Consider the following 21,541-nt stretch of genomic DNA (forward strand, 5'->3'; position numbering starts at 1 on the left):
CGAGGTTTCAAAGACCAGTGCACACACTGCTTTGGTTGTGTATTGTTGATCTGTTGTTATTATAACTCAAGACAACGTCAGGAACACAGTCAAACTTTATTATTCACTCTAGAGTGACTTTTCTTCTGTGAATGACATTCGCTCTCCCAAAGCCCCATAGTCCACAGCGCCCCCATGAGGCACATATTTACCATTACTGTTAAATGAAATGGTCTCGAGTCTTGGCCAGTGTGAATGCTGGCCAGCCAAGCGTACTCAGGAACGGTTTGATTCAAACGGACCCAGTCTGAGGCCGCCCTAAAAGCCTCAGTGTTCATTTAATGGTAGCGTAAGTGATACTTTTTGATCATAACAAAAAGTTGTTTTGTTGAAAGGTTAAAGCACTATATTCTGATAGTAATCATTGCTATAGAGTGTTTGTTCAGTAACAGGGTTCTCCCTGTCTCTCTAGCTAAACAGAAAATACATTTTCAGGTAGGTGACAAAATTCAACCTATCAGGAGAGAGTACAAATTGATCAGCTTTATTTTTATAGTGTTCCAGTTCCAATTCTGTCTGCTGATTTCTTATTGTCATCACTTCCAATTCCACTTGTTTAATCTGTACTCTAACTGAGTTCTCTATTCTGATTGGATAAAATTATCATCCCGACCTGAAAATGCATTTTCTGTTTAATAAAGAGCTGGAGAGACATGGAGACTCCTGTTACTGAACAAACACTCTATAGCAATGAGTATCAGAATATAGAGCTATTTAACACTTATTTTAACCAAGGAAAATCACTTACCCTACCTTTAATTCTGAGAGATATAACTATTGAAGTTAAGGACCCGTGCAGGGGTCCATTTGGTTCCATCTGTACTGTCTCTGGGTTTAGCATTTTCTCTGGGTGTATTCTGTTAGGGCATTCCGTGATTTCACATCTCTTCTCACGTGTCTTCTTTCAATTGTCCAGAGATAGAGTATTCACTGAAGACCAGGCACAATGTTATGGTGTCTACACTGGAATGTCTACGCTCACACAATGTAGTTTACAGGGACCTAAAGATGGAGAGCCTAAATGCTGGACAAGGATGTGAACATAAAGATAACAACTTTAAAAAAAATCGGTGTTGGTAAGTTGATAACAACTTGAACCCTAGCATCCATATTCCGGGGGGAACATAAGCCAAAAATCTGCAAAATATTTTTGCAGAAGAGATTTGGTGTAGAGGGGGAAAAAGCAGTATAGATCCCCCACTGCTATCTGTCTTTCTGAGGTCTTTTATTAAATTAAATTCACAGCAGGAAACAAAAAGGTAATTTCGACAACAATTAACACACATCAGACATGACGAACGAACAACAAATCCCGCCCATACACAATCCTGTACACAATCCTGTTCAAATGTAGACACGCTCCCCCACTTCTAAAAGTAGCGCTACGCCCCTGAAGATATACAGACTTCGGCCTGTCTGTGGAAATAAGGCATTACTGATGAAAACAATCAATAGAAACACAAATAAGTCACAAAAAAAAAAAACAATACAATGAGCAAGAGGTGCACACAACTCATCAATCACATACAGTTGTGATGACTCTCTGAGTCTGTTATTTATTCATCCTGATTAGATCAAATTGGTATCCTGGCCTGAAAATGTATTTTCCGTTTACTAAAGAGTTGGGGAGACCCCTGTTACTGAACAAACACTCTATAGCAATGATTACTATCAGAGTTATATAAAGGGATAGTTCACCCCCAAAATGACTTTTTTTCTATCGATTAGTCACCCTATGGAGACTTGAATTCATGGATATTTTTTTTGTTTTTGTCGCATTTCTAAGCCAATAATTTGATGACCGGCAGCGGTTCCGGTAGGAGACACAAATAGTCTCCTTTGTGTCTCGTACCGGAACCGCTGCCTAACGGTCCGCTGGTCATCAAATTATTGGCTTAGGAATGACAAAAACACAAAAATATCCATGAATTCAAGTCTCCATGGGGTGACTAATCAATAGGAAAAAAGTCATTTTTGGGGTGAAATATCCCTCTGACACTTATTTTAACAACAAAAAAATCACCTACTGCAGCTTTACATTTTTGGTTTTCAATAGCAAGAATAGCAGATCAAAGGCCACAACGCTGTGAGCTTGTAGATCTCCTATTTTAGGGAAATACTTGTGGCCCTAGTAAAGAGCCCTGGGGGACCCCTGTCAACAAAGTATAGGCTTTAAGTGTTTCAATAATGTTTCCTAAGAATCTTTTGGACTATTAGGCGTAGAGAGGCGGTGAAAGCTTGAGGAATGACATATTGACCGTTAAGAGCTTAAATTGTACTTAGTTGTGCACAGCAAATAGCAGATCTACAAAGCTATTTTCATATCTTTCTTTCTTTCTTTCTTTCTTTCTTTCTTTCTTTCTTTCTTTTTATATTTTAAGCCATTTCTCAATGGTGGTCTGCATAGGTATAGGGGTGGACACATTTGGAAACCCCCAGGCAGAAATTATGTTTTTTCAATTAATGCATATAAGGAGTCATATTGACCAGGGTGTAAAGCCACTTTTCGGATACTGACGTAACTTTTTTACAAACTGTAAATCAGATGTTATTATATCATTAAAAGGTTTCAAAAGTATTCAAATTCTTTGTTAGTTTTTTTTTCAAGATTTATTGTAAATAGGCTGGTTTTAATATTTTCTAACGGCTGATGTATATCGGGTTACAGTGGGGGAAACCTTGTATGTCCAAAACCGTTACTTTTCAGGAAATGAAAAAATAAATAACCTGTGTTCCAATGGATCCAATGTAGCTATTATTTAGTCACAAGCACTTGTTAATACGTTTCATTGGTTCGATATTTATAAAACCCACAGATAGACCTGGTGCACTTTAACACTCTTTTTCAGAAACAGCAAAAAAATAGCACATCTAAAGCTCACAACGCGCCACATCGCGACACGTTGTTGTGAGTGTCAGTGTGTAGAGTTATATTTATATTGCCTCTGTTGGGTGGAAACATCATTATGTCCAACTCTCCATGATTTAGCTGGGGATCACTGGAACCCCCTCAGGGACCACTGTTGGTCCCCGTACCACTGGTTGAGAACCACTGAAGTAGGGCATTAAAATATGGAGTTAAGAGGTTTCTGCCCGACTATATTTGCAATATTTTTGTGCGACACTGTTGCAGTGTTGATTTTGACAGCACATTTTGATTTAGTTTTAGTCATTTCATTCCATTAAATTTTTTTCATATTTTAGTCATCTGAAATTTTTGTCGACTAAATCTACAGTTGGCGTCGTAATGGTTGATTTTACACTTGGTTGCATGCTGAAAATAGCCGATCAACTAGCTCACAATGCGTCGCAGCGCTGTGAGCTTGTAGATCTGCTATTTTCAGATAGCAACACGAAAGCGCAACCAAACATAAAATGTTGACGAAATTGACTGTATATTTAGTCTTAGTTTTAGTCATCATAGCTTAGTTTTTATTTCGTTTTCATTTAGTTTTCGTCAGTGAAAAAAGGTAGTCGACCAAAATGTTACGTCATAGTTTTAGTCGACGAAATCAACACTGCACTGTTGGCAAAGTTACGAAAACTGTGGAACTCTAAATATGGAGATACAAGGTTTCTGCTTGACATGGTAGGACATGAGCTCAGCTTCCCACAGCCAGAGAGCTACACCAAAGCATTAGTTCCATGAGTTATCGGCCCTGCGTTTACGCTCACCATGGTAATCACAGGGTTGTACCGTTGTAACGTTTCCCTGTACCAACATGATTTATGGGCCCTGCTCATCAAGGGGAACCCAGGGCTAGTTCTCTCCTCAGTGGCATTTTAATGACGCTATGAGCAAACACTGGGAAGGCTATTGTCCTGTCAAAACGGCAGTGGTGTAAAGTAACATTTACATTTACTCAAGTACTGTACTTGATTACAATGTTGAGCTATTTTTTACTTTACTGGAGTGTCTCCGATTGTCTGTACTTTTACTTCTACTCCACTACATCTCAGAGGCAAATGTTGTACTTTTACTATTATTTGAAAACTTTAGTTACTAGTTACTTTGCAGATATAAATGATTACATTATTAGACATACATTTACCACAGTAGCCCTATTTTATACCTAGGCTATTTGAAAATAGCCGATCTACAAGCTCACAACGCGTCGCGGTGAGATTGTAGATCGGCTATTTTCAAGCATTTTAGTACTTTTACTTTTGGTACTTGAAGTACATTTTGATACCAATACTTTTGTACTTTTACTCAAGTGCATTTCTAATTCCGGACTTTTACCTGTAACAGAGTACTTCTACATTGCAGTATTGATACTTTTACTTGAGTAAAACATTTGAGTACTTTTTCCCACCACCGATCCTCAGTGGCATTTTAATGACGCTATGAGCAAACACTGGCAAGCTATTGTCCTGTCAAAACGGTCAAATAGACGTTATATATCCCCTTGGTTGGCTCACAGGGGAGAGAGGGCCTGAGGATAACTGCTATTCCGAAACGTCATGTGAACTGTTTGCCCATCGCGAGACGTCAACGTCATTAAGCAAGCGTAACCTTTCGGGTCAGCGGCGGTGGAAATTAACAAAGTGCAATTACTCAAGTACTGTACTTAGGTGCAATTTTGAGGCGTTGAGTATTCGAGAATGTCTATTTTTAAGTGCTTTGTGCTTCGACTTCGCTACATCTCAGAGGCAAAATATTGTGCTTTTTATTCCACTGCAATTATTTGAAAAGCTTTAGTTACGAATTGCTTTGTAGATTCAGATTATTAATTAAAAAAGAACATACAGCACATAAATCATCAAATTTTCCTCTGAGATGTAGTGGAGTAGAAGTAAAAGTACGGAACATTGGAAATACTCCAGTAAAGTAAAAATACCTCAACATTTTACTTACGTACAGTACTTGAGTAAATGTACTTAGTTACTTTCCACCACTCCTTCCATGTGACATCAAGTGCCACTGTAGCATTCTTGGGTAGCACTTGCTCATACTGTAAGGTACTCGTAATTAACGCTTAATTTATGATTACTTAATACATTAAGTGTTAATTAAGTGTTAATTAAGTAATAATTAAGCGTTAATTAAGCGTTAATTAAGCGTTAATTAAGCGTTAATTAAGCATGAATTCCTTGTAATGTATCATTGATTAACATCATTAGTTAATCATTTGTAAAGCAAAGAACTTAATACATGAATTACAAGGAATTCATGATGAATTCATGATGAAATTATGCGTAATTTACGCTTAATTAACGCTTAAATAATGTATCAAGTAATCATAAATTAAGCGTTAATTACAGGTACCTGAGCAAGTGCTCAAGTGCCATATATCAGAAACGTGAACCTCTACGCAACGGAGGCCTCCAGTGGGGTCACAGACAAGGTCAGAGAGAGAAGGATGAGGCTGGCAGGGCACTGTGTCAAACACCTGGAACTGGTGGTAAGCTAACTGACACTGTAGGGAGCCCACCCAAGGCACAGATAGGATAGGACAGAGGTGTACTATGTACACCTACTGTACATAGACACACTGTGGGTGGACGGGAGGGTGTGGGAGGGCAGCGATTCAGGAGTCCTGAAGTGGTGCTAGTAACTTATTGCAATTGCCAAAACAGTAATCATATTACAGTTATTAATTCAAGGAACTTTCAGTTACTAAGTTACTGTACAATCAACACGATTTGTTTTTGACGGAGATAGATTATATTAAGCCTATATTTCATACTCCATAGTAGGAGATTGTTGATTGATTGATTGATTGATTGATTGATTGATTGATTGAATACTTTAAGCTTATTAACAGTACAGGAAGTACAGTCAAAGGTTATGTTAAAAGGATAACACAAAAAGTTCAATGGGCTTGTTTCCATTGTGGTCCATTGTACTCAATTCATCAGTAACAAAAAAATATTAAAAAACATATCTACAAACTATCAACATGTTGTGATGTCGATACTCTGGAATGAAAAAAAAAATACTTGTAAACACTCGAACGCGGTCAAAAAGAAAAGGTTTTGGACTAGCAGTGGTTCTCAAAGTAGGGTCCAGGGACCCCCAGGTGTTCTTGAGAAGGTCCCAGGGGGTCCCCAGATAATTAATTGATGGTTAGGAAGAAGGGATGCACCGAGGTAAAAATGTTGGGCTGATACCGATATTTAAAATAACAATTTGGCCAATAGCTGATACCGATTAAGAGCTTGTAGATCGGCTATTTGAAACAGGGCAAAAGTGGTCAATTCATAATGTTTTTGTATCCCCTTCCTAGAAATGTAGCGGAGTCAAAAGCACAACATGTGTCTTTGAAATGGAGTAGAGTGAAAGTCATCAAGTGTCCTAAAATACGAAATACTCAAAGTTACATATTTTCACCATAATGTACTTAAAACTACAGTACTCAATGTACTTGCTTGCCGTCCACATTGTCAACATGGCTGCCTTTACAAGCAGGCCGTAAGTCATCTTTTATAGATGCTGAAACATTAGCAATTGCAGCGCTTTAGTGGGCTCTGAGGCTGTGTAAATAACACTGGCAGATTGAAAAGAATTCTGTTTCACCACCTCTCCATAAATGCTATATACCTTTTTCCTGGAAGTAGTACTCTGGGAGAACGAAAGAGCAAACGTGCATGCATGCGCGTGTAAGTGTGTGTGTGTGTGTGTGTGTGTGTGTGTGTGTGTGTGTGTGTGTGTGTGTGTGTGTGTGTGTGTGTGTGTGTGTGTGTGTGTGTGTGTGTGTGTGTGTGTACTTGTATTACTACTCTTGTGAGGACCGAAAATTTCCCCACAAGCATATAGCGCAATTTGAGAAATAAACATGGTGAGGACATGTTTTCCTGCAGTCCTCCCAAGAGAAATTATATATGGTAAAGACAAATTTGTTAGGCTTCCATTTAGAGTTCAGTTTGGGGTTTAGGCTTAGGATATTAGACAATTAGAGGTCAGGTTTAGGAGTTATTGTTAGAATTAAGCGTGATTTAAAGGAGTAGTTCACCCACAAATAACGTATTTTCTATCAATTGCACACCCATGAAGCATTGAATTCATGAGCATTCCTGAGCCAATAATGTGATGACCGGCGGGAAAGATACCGATGTGCCTGATAGGAGACTCAAAGGAGATTCTTAAGGAGAATTAAATGCTTCATGGGGTGTGTAATTGATAGATTTTTTTGTGGTGAACTACTCCTTTAACTCTAACAATAAGCACACAATAAGCATACATGCTAACGCACCAAGGTTTAGGGTTGAAAATGGCACAAACACAACGTCAATGTCCTCACAAGTATAGTAATACAAACATGTGTGTGTGGGGGTGGGCTAACAATAATAGAAGCATAAATTCAGTCTGTGAGGGGTCCCGCATGTTGCTGGCGGGACAATCCCTGCGTGGGGTAGTCTAAGGAGAAATTAAACTGCGTTAGCACACATTCCTAGCACCTGCAGGCCTAGGGGTTCTTCACTGCATGGTCGGGCAGAAACCTTGTACCTCCATAGTTCCATGTTTATTTTGTACATTAACCCATTAAGACCGGGAACGCATCTGTTGTCATTTCTTTGACTATTCAAAAATAGCAGATATACAAGCTCATAGTGCGGCACTGAGTGCCAAGCTATGAGCTTGTATATCTGCTATTTTTGAAAAATTGTGTGCAAATCTTTGAATATTTTCCAGGGACCTCCATGAAGCAAAGATATGAGTTACAAATGTTCGCTTTGAAAATATATATATTCAACGATTTGCACAAATGTTCATGATTTAAAAAATAATAGCAGATCTACAAACTCATATCAGCTTGTAAATCTGCTATTTTTGAATAGCCAAAGAAATCTAAAAATGACAGAGATGCGTTCCCGGATTGAATCGGTTAATGCCCTATTTCATTGTACAATACTGTTGCGCAGAAGTAGCAAAAAATAGGCCACGTCATGACGCATTGTGCAGCTTGTATTGTAGATATGTAGAAATAAAAAATATAAAAATGTTTGTGTCTGTGGGTTTTATGAATGTTGAATCAATGAAAAGTATTAACAAGAACTTGTGACTAAATAATAACTACATTGGATCTATTGGAACACAGCTTACACTTCCTGAAAAGTATTGTTTTGGACATGCAAGGTTTCCAGCCGACAGTGACTTTGTTTTTTTCCCTGGTTTAGAGTAGAAATCATTTGCCCCTGCAGAATTGCAAACATGCACATGGATCCTGTAAGCAGCAGCAGGCCCTCAAATGCTGCACTTATCTGGGTCCATATTATGCAATGATGAGGCATTGTTATTGACTCCAATTGGGGGAAAGATATTTCTGTTCAACCAGATATTTGATTGCACCTATATATTTTTTTTTTCTTTTTTACCAGGAAAGCCCTATTTTCAAAATAAAGAATAAATTAAAACATAAAAAAAATAGCAATAGCTTGTCAATATTTTTATTTTATTTTATGAAAAAAATAATAATAAAAAAAATAAAAATAATAATCTATTTGGAGAATTATTTTATTTAAACAAAATATATATATATATATATATATTTTTTCCAACACTATAGTCTCAGCCGTTCACAGGGCTAGTGAAAGAGGCACAATGTCCTTGCAGTCTCGTTTTGACTAGACTGCGGTACTATTATGTCAGTAAAATATCAGGCATTTCATAATTTGGGTTCCATATTTGCCTCTTCATTGACAGGGTCAAATTGAAGTTGTGAAAAAGTCATAGGTAGGGCTACTGCCTAACATTATCTGATAGAACTGCCCAGAATTCAGTTTGAAACAAAACCGTGGAAGTAACGGTTTTCAAATGCATTTCCGGTGCCTTATGTGGAATGGTTATTTTGATTGGAAATATTTTACAGTATGCACTTCATTAAATAGACAATAAGGATGAATTGATCATTGGGCTGCAGTTAGAAGGGCATCTCTAAAAGTGGTTCTCGATAAATGATTCCCTCATCTGAAGAAAGTGGTCGACGGGGCGCTTGCAGAGTTGCTATAGTGTGATCATGGCCGGCGAATTTCCACAAGGAAGCCGAGAGGATGCGCGGCTGACAGATTGATGAATGAAAGTTTGCATGAGAAGGAAAAGGCGAGGATGGCCGGGGCATCAAAGACGGACCCGCTAGCTTCTTGCTCTTAAGCCTTGTTTTCACAGCACAACTTCCTGAGTTATACTCAGACGCGCGCCTGTGTCGCGCGTCTGAAACAGCCGATCTGCAAGCTCACGATGCGCCTCGACCGCGACGCAGCGTGAGTTTGCAGATCTGCTATTTCCGGGCACGCAACACCGGCGAGCGACTAAGTATAAATCGCCCTGCTAAACGACAACATAGCCTCACACTCACACACTCTGCTCTGTGCCGGCGGACATTAGTGTTTGTGTTTACCGCCACTCCGATCAGGAAGCAATCGCTGATAAGGCCGGCGTAGTGGTGGCACCGTTTCCTCCCTCGCACCACCCCCCGCCGTTGAGACGTTAAGTGCAGGGAAATGAGCGGCCAGCGCTTCCATGTGTTGACGTCCATTCAAGACAAACACTTTTTAGTCCTCGATAGCACACCAAGATTAACGCCGTAAACATTTCCCTCTCCCTCTCGGATTTTTTGACAAGTTTGTGGAACCCGTTTGGTGACAAGCCTCTCTTTTTCACAGTTTTTACAGTCAAACTACACTGGGACTCCCTGTGTCATTATGTAAGCGCTCAGTGACCTCTGATGCCATTCCTGCCACCAGGGGAAAGAATGCAGCATGTTTCCTTTACTTTTGACTGGTTCTGTGGTGGTTTTTTGTTGTTGTTGGTTTTTTTTACGGCGTGGCAATGCAGGAGGAGACTGGCTGTCTGTCTGTGTGTGTGTGTGTGTGTGTGTGTGTGTGTGTGTGTGTGTGTGTGTGTGTGTGTGTGTGTGTGTGTGTGTGTGTGTGTGTGTGTGTGTGTGTGTGTGTTGCTTGTGAGGGTCAGATGTCCCCACAATTATATAACATTTTGAGTTCCTTGATTTCCTGGTTGTTTTATGGTATGAAAAAAAAAAACGTTCAGGTTAGGGTTAGGATTAGCCGCAGGCATTTAGAGGTTAATATTAGGGGTTGGGATTAGATTTATGCGTATGCGTATGTGTGTGTGTGTGTGTGTGTGTGTGTGTGTGTGTGTGTGTGTGTGTGTGTGTGTGCGTGCGTGCGTGCGTGCGTGCGTGCGTGCGTGCGTGCGTGCGTGCGTGCGTGCGTGCATGCGTGTACGTACGTGTACGTGTACGTGTATGTGTGTGCACGTGCGGAGAGAGAGTGACGCAGAGAGACAGAAAATTATGTAATGAAAATCATTAGCGTCCTGCCGTCCTGTATGATGATATATCGGGTCTGGATACCATCCTGGAGAAATCCAGCAGTGTGTGTGATCCCCTGTCGGCGATCAATAGTAAGTGTGAAAACCACAAGGATATTATGACAGCCGATTTCAAACAGAGACTTGTGTAATGTGAAATACTTGACGATCTGATGACCCCCCGACTGTCGTCGGGGGGTTATCAGATCGTCAAGTATTTCACATTATCGTCATCAGTTCGTCATCAGATCGGCTTCAGATCGTCTTCAGATCGTCTTCAGATCGTTAACAGTCCTACAGGGTCTACCTGCCCTAACCCCTTCCACCTATTAGTTGTCACCCTTGTCAGCCCTTCAGTAGCACAGCGCAGTATGTTGACAGTGTGTGTGCATGGATCGTGTCTTTCCTATTTGCATTCCAAAGCAGACATGGACGGGAGCGGTTCAGAGAGAGTGATTTATCTTCCGCGGGGAGGAACATGTGTGTCTCATTGGGAGATAAAGAATGATCCTTCAGTGCGCTGACATTGTTTTTTTTATGGCTGGCTTTTCAACTTTTATTGGTATTAATGATTAGACACATGGTACATGGTACATCAAGACACATTAATCTCCAATCTAATCCGTTTTTTCCCCCTCACTGTGTTATGGCATTGATCATCAGAAGATGGAGTGGAAAAACACCCTGTTTACGACATCCAAAAGTTATTGCATCCGTATTTATACAGTCGTTAGAACACAAATGTAAACTTAGTGACCTGGAAAAGGAAAATCCTGCTGTTAATTCATCCATTTGTAACTCTGAGAGGATGCAAAATGGAGCCAAATGGACCCTTATGGGTCTGTAACTCTGAGAGTGTACAAATGGAACCGAATGGGCCCTTACAGGACTGTAACTCTGAGAGTGTACACATGGAACCGAATGGGCCCTTACGGGTCTGTAACTCTGAGAGTGTACAAATGGAACCTAATGGACCCTTATGGGTCTGTAACTGTGAGTGTGTACAAATGGAACCGAATGGACCCTACAAGTCTGTAATTCTGAGAGAGTACAATGACGGAATGGTTCCATTTGTTCACTCTCAGTGTTAAAAGAACACTGAGGATTTTACTGTGTGGTGGCCTTGCAAATGGGGGTGGGGGGCAATGTTGATTTTGACAGCAAATTTTAATTTAGTTTTAGTCATAGTCTTTTGAATACAATTCCATTTAGGTTTAGTCATGTTTTAGTCATCTGCAACGTTTTAGTTTTTGTCTAGTTTCGTCTATTATAGTCGACTAAATCTACAGTTTATTTAGTCGACTAAAATGTATTTTGGCGGTGCCTTGATGGCGTCGTAATGGCTGATTTTACACTTGATTGCATGCTGAAAATAGCCGATCTACAAGCTCACAACACGTCGAGCTGCTTGTAGATCTGCTATTTTCAGAGTGCAACATCCGGGCGCAACCAAACATAAAATGACTTGTCTTAGTTCTACTGGATCTCTTCTCCACTAGTCCCTCCCTAACATTTTTTGTTGACAAAAGAGTCAATATTAGTTTTTATTTAGTTTTCGTACAGTGAAAAAAGGTAGTCGACCAACATTTTTTGTCATAGTTTTAGTGGACAAAATCAACTCTGGTGGGGGCGGATATTTGATGCTAACTTGTAGCTGATTCTTTAAAAGCTTCAGTCAATTCAGACAACCCATATGGACTTTATAAAATAAAAAAATAAAAAACTGTCAATGATTTGTCTCACATTTAAGCCAGTCTGAACCATTTGCTGTGCGTTAGCAGACTTCACAAATAAAACGTGACTCACGTGGAGTGTCGCGCCAGGAAAGCAGCATTATCCCCACTTGATTAGATTGGAAAGAAACATTTCCTCAGTCGATTAAAAGGAGAAGTCAGGGCCAGCCGGGGAGAGACCATTGCTGCATAACAAGCACTGATTAATTTATGTTGTCCAGATGGAAGCCAAAAGCACAAATGATAACTGTTCAGCTACAGTATATGGCGTCTCAAAGGATGCCAGCTGCATCTGGATGTTGGTCATATAAATAAATATAAAAACAAAAAAACAGAAGTGCTCAAGGTACAAAAACATGGCTGTTACCACAAAACAGGGTGCTGAATGACATTGACCTAGATTGGTGTATTTGGACTAGCAGGTGAAACATGGTGAATATAGACAAATCTATCAATGATTGATTAACAAGCAGTTGTAATCTGCGTTGTTTAGAGGCCTTTCAATGTTTGATAAAAAAATCTGAGCAGATTGGACGCTGTGTTCATGTTTTTTTTTTTTTTTTTGGGGTGCAAAACGGGCCACTCCCGAAAATATTGGACGCCAATCATAGCCAATCGGAATGGAATCGGAAATATCTGATTGATACAGCTTAATCATATGACTACAGAGACAATTACGTACCGATTTGCGTGAGTTTTGGACTAAATCTATTGGAGTAGTAGTAAAAAGTGTGTTTTGAGGGTGCTTCCTTGGCATGCATGCACATTGGAGTGTGCATGCAGTTTCCAGTGGTGTAAAGTAACTAATTACATGTACTCAAGTAATGTACTTAAGTCCAATTTTGAGGTGTTTTTACTTTACTGGAGTATTTCCAATTTTCTGGACTTTTACTTCTACTCCACTACATCTCTGAGGGAAATGTTGTACTTTTACTCCACTACAATTATTTGAACACTTTAGTTACTTTGTAGATTTTGATTATTATTACAAAACCACTTCAGACCTATATACATTGGCTTGAGATCTGCTATTTTGAGCTTGTAGATCTGCTATTTTCAATGGATGTTTATACATTTGAAAACTTGTGAATTGGGACCTTCTGCATAATGAGTACTTTTACTTTTGGTACTTTAAAGGGGTAGTTCACCCCCCAAATAACTTTTTTTCTATTGATTACTCACCCCATGGAGCCTTGAATTCATGGATATTTTTTTGTTTTTGTCGCATTCCTTCCTTTATTATTTGATTATAATAAATTTAGCCCCATTGATTCCGGTAGGAGACACAAATGCATTTGTGTCTCCTACCGGAATCAATGGGGACACATTTATTATAATCAAATTATTGGCTTAGGAATGTGACAAAAAAAAAAATATCTATGAATTCAAGGCTCCAGATGGTCAGTAATCAATAGAAAATAAGTTATTTTGGGGGTGAACTACCCCTTTAAGTACATTTTGATACCAATGCGTTTGTACTTTTACTCAAATGAATTTTGAATTCAGGAATTTTACTTGTAACGGAGTATTTCTACATTGCTTATTGATATTATTGATACGTATTGATACTTTTACTTAAGTAGAAAAGGTAAGTACTTTTTCCCACTGGCAGTTTCACACAATCGGTCCAGCGGTGCCCGAGATTAGCTGCTCACAGAGTCTCACAGACAGACAGACTCGCAAGGGCAAAAACATAATCCCCGCTCCCGGCTGTTCAGGCCCTGGCCTGGCGGAGGTAATTATCTCAGATGGTGTCAGCTTTGCAGTTATAGCTGTAGGGAAATTCCCAGATAACAATGCTTTGAGAATCTGGTGACGCTGGCTTGTAACGTGAGAACAGGAGAGGAATTTGTGAATGACCCCTCGCCACTTGACTCTGCAACACAAGACACATCATAGTCCAAGGTTGTCCGAAGCCTGATTTATAGTTGTATGGCGCTGTCGTGCCAAAAAGATGATCGACAAGCTCACAACGCTTCATACTGCAACTCATTGTAAGCATGTAGATCTGCTATTTCTAGTAAACCAGGCACAATTAAGTAAAACTCAGGCTTGGGTATTTGCCCAGGAGGCCACACTAGTCTCTGGACTGGGAAGTGGCTGGACGTGTTTTTTTTTTTTTTACACTCCGTCTGCGAGTTCTGCTGAGTTCTATGTTTAATAAGCTAATGCGAATCCATTTGCACAATTTGCGGTCAGTCGCTGATCGCGGGGGCACGCACGCATTCCCACGCAAGACCCTTCCTTTGCTGTAATTGCGGGGTGCCGGTCATTTCAGCATCTCGCAATCAACGGACGTGTTTATTTCTCCCGCACGAACTTCCCTTTCGGCTCCGACGGGGGCTGATAACACGGCACTTGGTGGAATCCATGGCATCACTCTTCCAGTGGGTTGTTACGACACATCGGTTGCATGCCATACATGTGTTCGGCTGATGACATATTTTCTTAGTGCAACCCAAGAGCCGCGAATTACAGTCGGCTGGCGAAAGCCGGTGTTTTGCGGATCGAGTTCCAACATTCCGGGGGTTGCCTTTCGAATTCGAGCACATGTACGTTATAGCGTCGAGACGGGTTGACCCCCAGACTTGCTTTGTTCTGTGTGGCTCTGTGTAAGAGAGCAGAGCCCATGCCAGACCACACAGGAGCTATGCCTGATCCCTTCAAGATGTTGCCTCTCTTACCCTGTATCACATTCTTAAAATTTTCGCTTTGTTTTAAGCACTTCTCCGAACGCCAGTGGCTTGTGATTTTTTGAAGTTCCATCTAAGCGCTGCGATGGAACTTCTATAGTACTCTCTCACTTGAGCAGTGGTAGATAAGTACTCAACTCCATACTTGAGTCAAAGTATCGATACTCTGGGTCGAATATTACTCAACTACAAGTGAAAGTTGCTGCAGTTTGACAGCTGCTGGCATACAGTATTTCCATATTTTCGTGTTTCCTATGTCAAATGTGTACTCGAGTTAAAAGTACTGGAATACTTGATTTTGAAAATACTTAAGTATTCAAAAAAGTTTAAATTGCTATGTAAATTCTCTTTTTCATATCAATGCATTGTGGTATTAAAAAAAAAGGCGATCTATAAGCTCACAATGCGTCGCAACATGGCGCATTGTGAGCTTGTAGAACGGCTTTTTTCAATATTTTAGAACTAGGGCGTAAGTGGATATTTCATAATGTATTTTTATAAGTTTGGGTCCCGGGGGTCCATTCCTAGAAATGTACTGGAGTCAAAAGTACAATATTTGTCTTTGAAATGTAGTGGAGAGATGAGTTTTAAAAAATAATAAAAATAAATAATAATAAAGTAAAGTACAGATACTCAAAACATTAAGTACACTACTGAAGTAAATGTACTTTGTTTACTGTCCATCACTGCCCTTGAGTGAACCATACAAGAGAGTGAGAGCTGTTGGCTGTTGCTCACAGTTAGATGTTTACACTTACTTGTGATTCCCCAGATGGAAAATATTCTATGCTCTCAGTGCTACAAACCCCATTATATGTTCTTTAAACAAATTCTAATTTATTTATTTATTTTCTGCAATGGAATTGACTGATTTGTCTGTAGAAATAATGTCTGTAAAAATACGTTTTAACATTGAACACCAGACCATCAGTCTGCCAAGGGTTGCAAGCGTCATAGTATTGTGTAGTTTGTGTGTCTTTCTACACACTGTGAGCTCATAGATCTGCTATTCTTACACATTTTTGTATGTTATTTTATGTTAATAATAACATGCCCAAATAATTAGGGACGCCACGGTTAAAGGGGTAGTTTACCCACTAAAATGATATTTTAGCCTATAATTTACTCACCTTATGAAGCCTTGAATTGTATGTTCAAATATTCCAATATTTGATCAAATGAGTAGGAGCCCAAGGCACAACTGTATAAAAAAGAATGCTAAACTCCAACACAACTCTCACAGTGTAGGTTAATCCAGGGAGGACAACTACTGCCAAGGTTATCAGTGAATGTTTTAAATATGGTATTGTTATTGGCCTCCTATTTACGACAATTCATCAATATTGGAATGTACGTAATTCGGAGAGGCTTCTTGTCACTATTAGATGAGAATGCAGGAGTCTATCCCTGTTACAATGCACTGGCTAGCGGCTAGACTCCTGGGAGATGGATTGCTGAGGTGGAACGCCACACCTACCATCAGCTCCCAGTACTTACCGCACGACTTGCCGGATTCGCGCAATGCTACTCATGCGTTGAGTTGGCTGTGCCGGGGATCGAACCCATGACCTTTTGGTCTGAAGGCAAGTGCTCTACAGACAGAGCTACCGAGACACTGGGCCTAATATTTCAATAGCGGAATATTGGATCAGAAATGCAATAACAACGAAAGAATCTCAATTCAAAGCTTCATGGGGGTGAGTAAATGATCGGGTGGGGGGGGGGCATTTTGGGGGTGAACTATCCCTTTAATGTGGTTAAAGTCAGTGGTGGAAAGTAACAAATACTATTTGTATTGAGTATTTACAATTTTCAGTACTTTTACTTCTACTCCACTACATCTCAGAGGCAGATATTGTACTTTTACTCCACTACAATTATTTGAAAATGTTAGGTACTAGTTACTTTGTAGATTGATTATCATTACAAAACATACATTAACCACTTCAGCCCTGTATACATTTCAGCTACAGGCTCACAATGCTTCGCAATGCAACGCATACCAATACTTTTAGTACTTTTACTCAAGTACATTTTGAATTCTTGACTTTCACTTGTGACAGAGTATGTATTGCAGTATTGACACTTTTACTTAAGTAAAAGATGTGAGTATACTTTTTACACCGCTGGTTAAAGTCTTGTTTGCATAAATAACCTTTCGTCAGACAAAGATGTGGTTATTATATCCTGTGTGTCTGCGCCTCGCCGACACAGGTGAGCACTCACTCTTTTATTTCCTTGTGTATCTACGTAATACTTAACGCCCGCAGTAACGTGAGGAATGCCACGGTCTGAGACGTTAAAAACGTTGACCTTCCTCAGGTGTCGACCCTTACACTGAAGTTTACCCATAAAATGTAACAACACTGGGCAGAGACGCTTGGGCTTAACGGCTCCCAGGTGCAGTGGTGGGCAAAGTATACTCGAGTAAAATACTCAGCTATGCAAATGTACACATTAAAAAGTTGATTTTTTTTATTGTTTTTATATCAATGCAGTACTGATATCAATGCAATGCAATGCACAAGCTCAATACGCGTCGGACCGCGACGTGTTATGAGCTTGTAAATTGGTTATTTTCCAGTGGTGGAAAAAGTACTAATTTGTTTTACTTAAGTAAAAGTATCAATACTGCAATGTAGAAATACTCCGTTACAAGTAAAAGTCCAGAATTCAAAATTTAAAAGTACAAAAGTAATGGTATCAAAATGTACTTAAAGTACCAGAAGTAAAAGTACTTATTATGCAGAAGTCCCTTTTTCAGTTTTCTAAATCTTTTGAAAATAGCAGATCTACAAGCTCACAACGCATCGCATCGCGACGCATTGTGAGCTTGTAGATCTGCTATCTGTAGTGGAGTAAAAGTACAATATTTGGATCTGAGATGTAGTGGAGAAGAAGTAAAATAATTGGAAATTGGAAATACTCAAGTAAAGTACAAATACCTAAAGAATTTACTTAAGTACAGTACTTGAGTGCATGTACTGAGTTATTTTCCACCACTGTTATTTTCTCAAGTGGTTAATTCATAATATATTTTTGTAAGTTATGGTCCCAAGAGTCCCTTCCTAAATGTAGTGAAGTCAAGAGTACAATATTTCTGTTTGAAATGTAGTGGAGCTGTGAAAGTCATGTGCTTGTAAATGTTTTAATTAAATACTCAAATTGACTTGATTTAATACTTCTCGATGTTTTTGAAAACTTTAATTACAGTTACTTTGTAGATTTAGATTATTGTTGCAAAACATACACTAACCAATGGAGCTCTATTTTATCGGCTATTCAAAAATAGCCGATCTACAAGCTCACAACGCATGAGTCTGTTTATCTGCTCTCTCCGAAAGATTTTTTAACTAGTGGAACGGGATATTCAACATAATGAGTACTTTTACTTTTGGTACTTTAAGCAGGCCTATATTTTGATGCGTATGAGTATTTCTATACTGTGGTATTGATCAATTTACTTTAAAAACTTTTTTTAAAAGTAGGCTACTTATTCCACCTCTGATGAGATGGCTGCATGTGAAATCCTCACAGAAAGCCTTTTAAGCGAGCTGATCACAGGAATGCCTTAACCCTCTCACACACACACACACACACGCACACAACACACACGCACACACACGCACGCACGCACGCACGCACGCACGCACACACGCACACACGCACGCACACGCACGCACACGCACACACACACACACACAGTGGTGGAAAGTAACTAAGTAATGCATTGCGATGCGACGCATTGTGAGCTTTTGGTTCTGCTATTTTCAAAAGATTTTTAACTTGAAACGGGACATTCTGCACAATGAGTACTTTTACTTTTGGTACTTTAAGTACATTTTGATGTCAATACTTTTTGTACTTTTACTCAAGTATGTTTTAAATTCCGGACTTTTACTTGTAACAGAGTAACTCTACAGTATATTGCAGTATTGATACTTTTACTTAGGTAAGACATTTGAGTACTTTTTCCACCACTGCACACACACACACACACACACACACACACACACACACACACACACACACACACACACACACACACACACACACACGTGGGAAGCCTGCGGGGCTAGGTGTGCCAGTTACAGACTGGGACTAATCTTTAGCGAGACGGCGGCTAGAATTACCGATACGGGAGCATGTGGGTGTCTGCGAGCGCAGTGCGCTCACTCCCTGAATTCCAAGATCCCACTTGATATGAGGGGATTTGACTTTTGCGTGCATACCATGATGAAAAAGCAGGAAACATCTGGTGCACACATCTGGGTTTGGAAACTCCGCGGACCCAGACAGGTTCTCCCTTGGAAAATGCACCTGCTCCACTTCCAGACACAAGTTCCCTCTTTACTAGAGCTGAGGTAGCTCAACCTGTGGGTTGGGGGCCCCAAATGATTTAGGGGGGGGTCCCCAGATGATTAGCAACGTGCAACATTGTAAAAGTTTAGCCAAAAACATTAGCCAAATTGTCAAATATTACCTAAGAAAGAGGCAACAATTGTGAAGGTAGCTGCCATACAGGCGTTGTGAGCTTGTAGATCAGCTATTTACAAATTTCAAGTCAAACAAAAAGTAATGCCTCAACTCCTACAATTCCAAGTGCTTGTAAGGGGTTCCTTATATTTAGGTGTTTTAATCCTGAGCATCTACTAGTTTGCCACTTTATTACACAATGACCTCGATCCTCCAAAATTCGTCTCAAACATGGTGGAAAATGCATTCTACTATGCAGCCACAAAAACTGAGGAAACTGAGGCCAAGAAAACTGAGGTTATCACCTATAACATCCCATCAAAACATCCACCCCTGACAACAACAGGAGGCACTGTGCTCAAGGACTTTAAGTACCATGGGCTCATGGCTCAACTCATCCGAGCAAGATCTTAAAGGGAGGAAGAAACTTGCATGGAGGGCCCTGAACGGCATGACCAGTGTATGGAACTCCAACCTCCCCCATCAAATCAAACTCAGCTTCTTCTATACAACGGTAGAGTCTGTTCTCCTCTGGCAGTGAATGCTGGACCCTGAAGCCAAGCCTGCAGAAGTCTCTAGATGGGTGCTACACCAGAATGTTGCGTGCAGTACTTAACATCAGCAAGAGTACACATGTTACCAACAAGATCCTGTATGAGGGAATGTCAAGTGTGAGCAAGAAAATAGCAGTCAGGAGAATGAGACTAGCAGGACACTGCCAAAGACATCAAGAACTGCCAGCCAGCAAATTGGTGCATTGGGAACCAACGCACAGGCATCGGTCACAAGGACGTCCCACAATGACATACGTGGATCATACTCAAGAATGATGCAGGAGCGCAAAGTACCAACGAACTGGCCAGATGTATGGAGAACCGGGATGACTGGAAGCAACAATGGAGGGCTCGTCTGAGGATGACCTAGAGAGAGCCACCATAATGTGGAATGAACTACCAAAGCCCATTAAATACCTCGACTCCCACCTAAACTCAACAAACTTGTTAAGAAAGTATTCAATCAATCAATCAATCAACCAAACTACTTATTATGTTTTATTAATAAATTAAGCTTAATTAATTGTCTATTTAGTTTTTAATGTTAATGACCATTGACTCAATCAGAAAATGTTTTAGAAATATTTGAAGCTTTGCATAACTGACTCACTTTCAGAAATTCTGCACATTATACTGCAAATCCAAAGACATTTAATTTTGGTCCCATTTAGATAAAGAACAACCATTTATATTTCGTTGTATGATGGTGTTCCGTGGTGAAAATAGCCGGTTTACAAGCTCAAAACCTTAATGGGTTAATGGGTCCAGAGTGCTGGCCTTTCTATTACAGGTCTGTTCTCTTTGAAGTGCATGTGAATTTGCCAGGAATATTCCTCCACCATTCACATTCTTACATTTTACAGGATGCTTTTTTATATGAGAGAGTTGGCTGTCCAACACAGAGCTGAGGGAGATATTAAAACAGTTGAGAGAGACAGACATTGAGACAGCTGAGAGAGAGAGACAGACATCAGCTGAGAGAAAGAGAGAGAGAGAGAGAGAGAGAGAGAGAGAGAGAGAGAGAGAGATTAAAGGACCACTTCACTCATGTTCAACCTATCTTCAGTCCTATAATTGGTCCTCACAAATGCTCATTATAAGATGGCACTAAGATGGTCTACTCGGTCTGTGTAGGAGGGCTGTGGACAGTTCAGAAACCTGCCTACCAGTGACATCATCTGCAGGCAGGTTTGGTCATTTGAAACAAGATTTCAAACATTTTACTTATTTATTTTGTATTAATGGGAGAGAGAGAGAGAGAGAGAGAGAGAGAGAGAGAGGGAGAGAGAGGGAGAGGGAGAGAGAGACACACATTAAGACAGCTAAGAGAGAGAGATAGACACTGAGAAGGAGCAGCTCCTCCTGCAGCACTGTCACTTATGAATACACGGTCATGTCTGCTGCTCAGTGTTTAGTCGCCTGCACAAGAGAGCGTGATGCCAGGATATTCTCTCTCTCAAGCCGTACACCTGGCCCCCCTTCAGGATGCTAAAGACCCCTCCGCTTCGCGGAGAAAATAACCTGTTGCATAACAATGCCGATTTGTGCTGTCAGTACTGTGACGTCAGCCATGTCCATATATCGACATACTTCTTGATTCTTGATTCTTCTCGATTCTATTTGTCCACAGACACACCCACTTCACGGGAGTCAACCGTTGCCTAACAACGCTGACTTGTGCTGACACCAGGTTAATATAAGGCCATATATGTCCAGGCACATCATCATATAACAGGAGTGCTTCAGAATCATCGTCACGGTATCGCTTACACT

The 21,541-nt window shown here is 40.2% G+C and overlaps 1 protein-coding gene across 2 annotated transcripts in view; it reads right to left on the minus strand.

The window, feature by feature from the left end:
* Positions 1-21,541, minus strand: part of npr3 (natriuretic peptide receptor 3) — a 371,704-nt gene that overhangs the window by 255,174 nt on the left and 94,989 nt on the right. Inside the window, exon 9 of one of the 2 annotated variants that reach the window (XR_013933492.1) lies at positions 18,626-18,653. The exons of the other annotated variant lie outside the window; for it this stretch is intronic. The gene's annotated coding sequence lies outside the window, so the exon portion shown is untranslated. Of the gene's footprint in view, positions 1-18,625; positions 18,654-21,541 lie in introns of those variants that run through there. 2 annotated transcript variants of the gene reach the window in all.

The sequence above is a fragment of the Gymnoscopelus braueri genome (genome assembly GCF_963280865.1).
Source record: "Gymnoscopelus braueri genome assembly, chromosome: 7".
Classification (NCBI taxonomy): Eukaryota; Metazoa; Chordata; class Actinopteri; order Myctophiformes; family Myctophidae; genus Gymnoscopelus; species Gymnoscopelus braueri.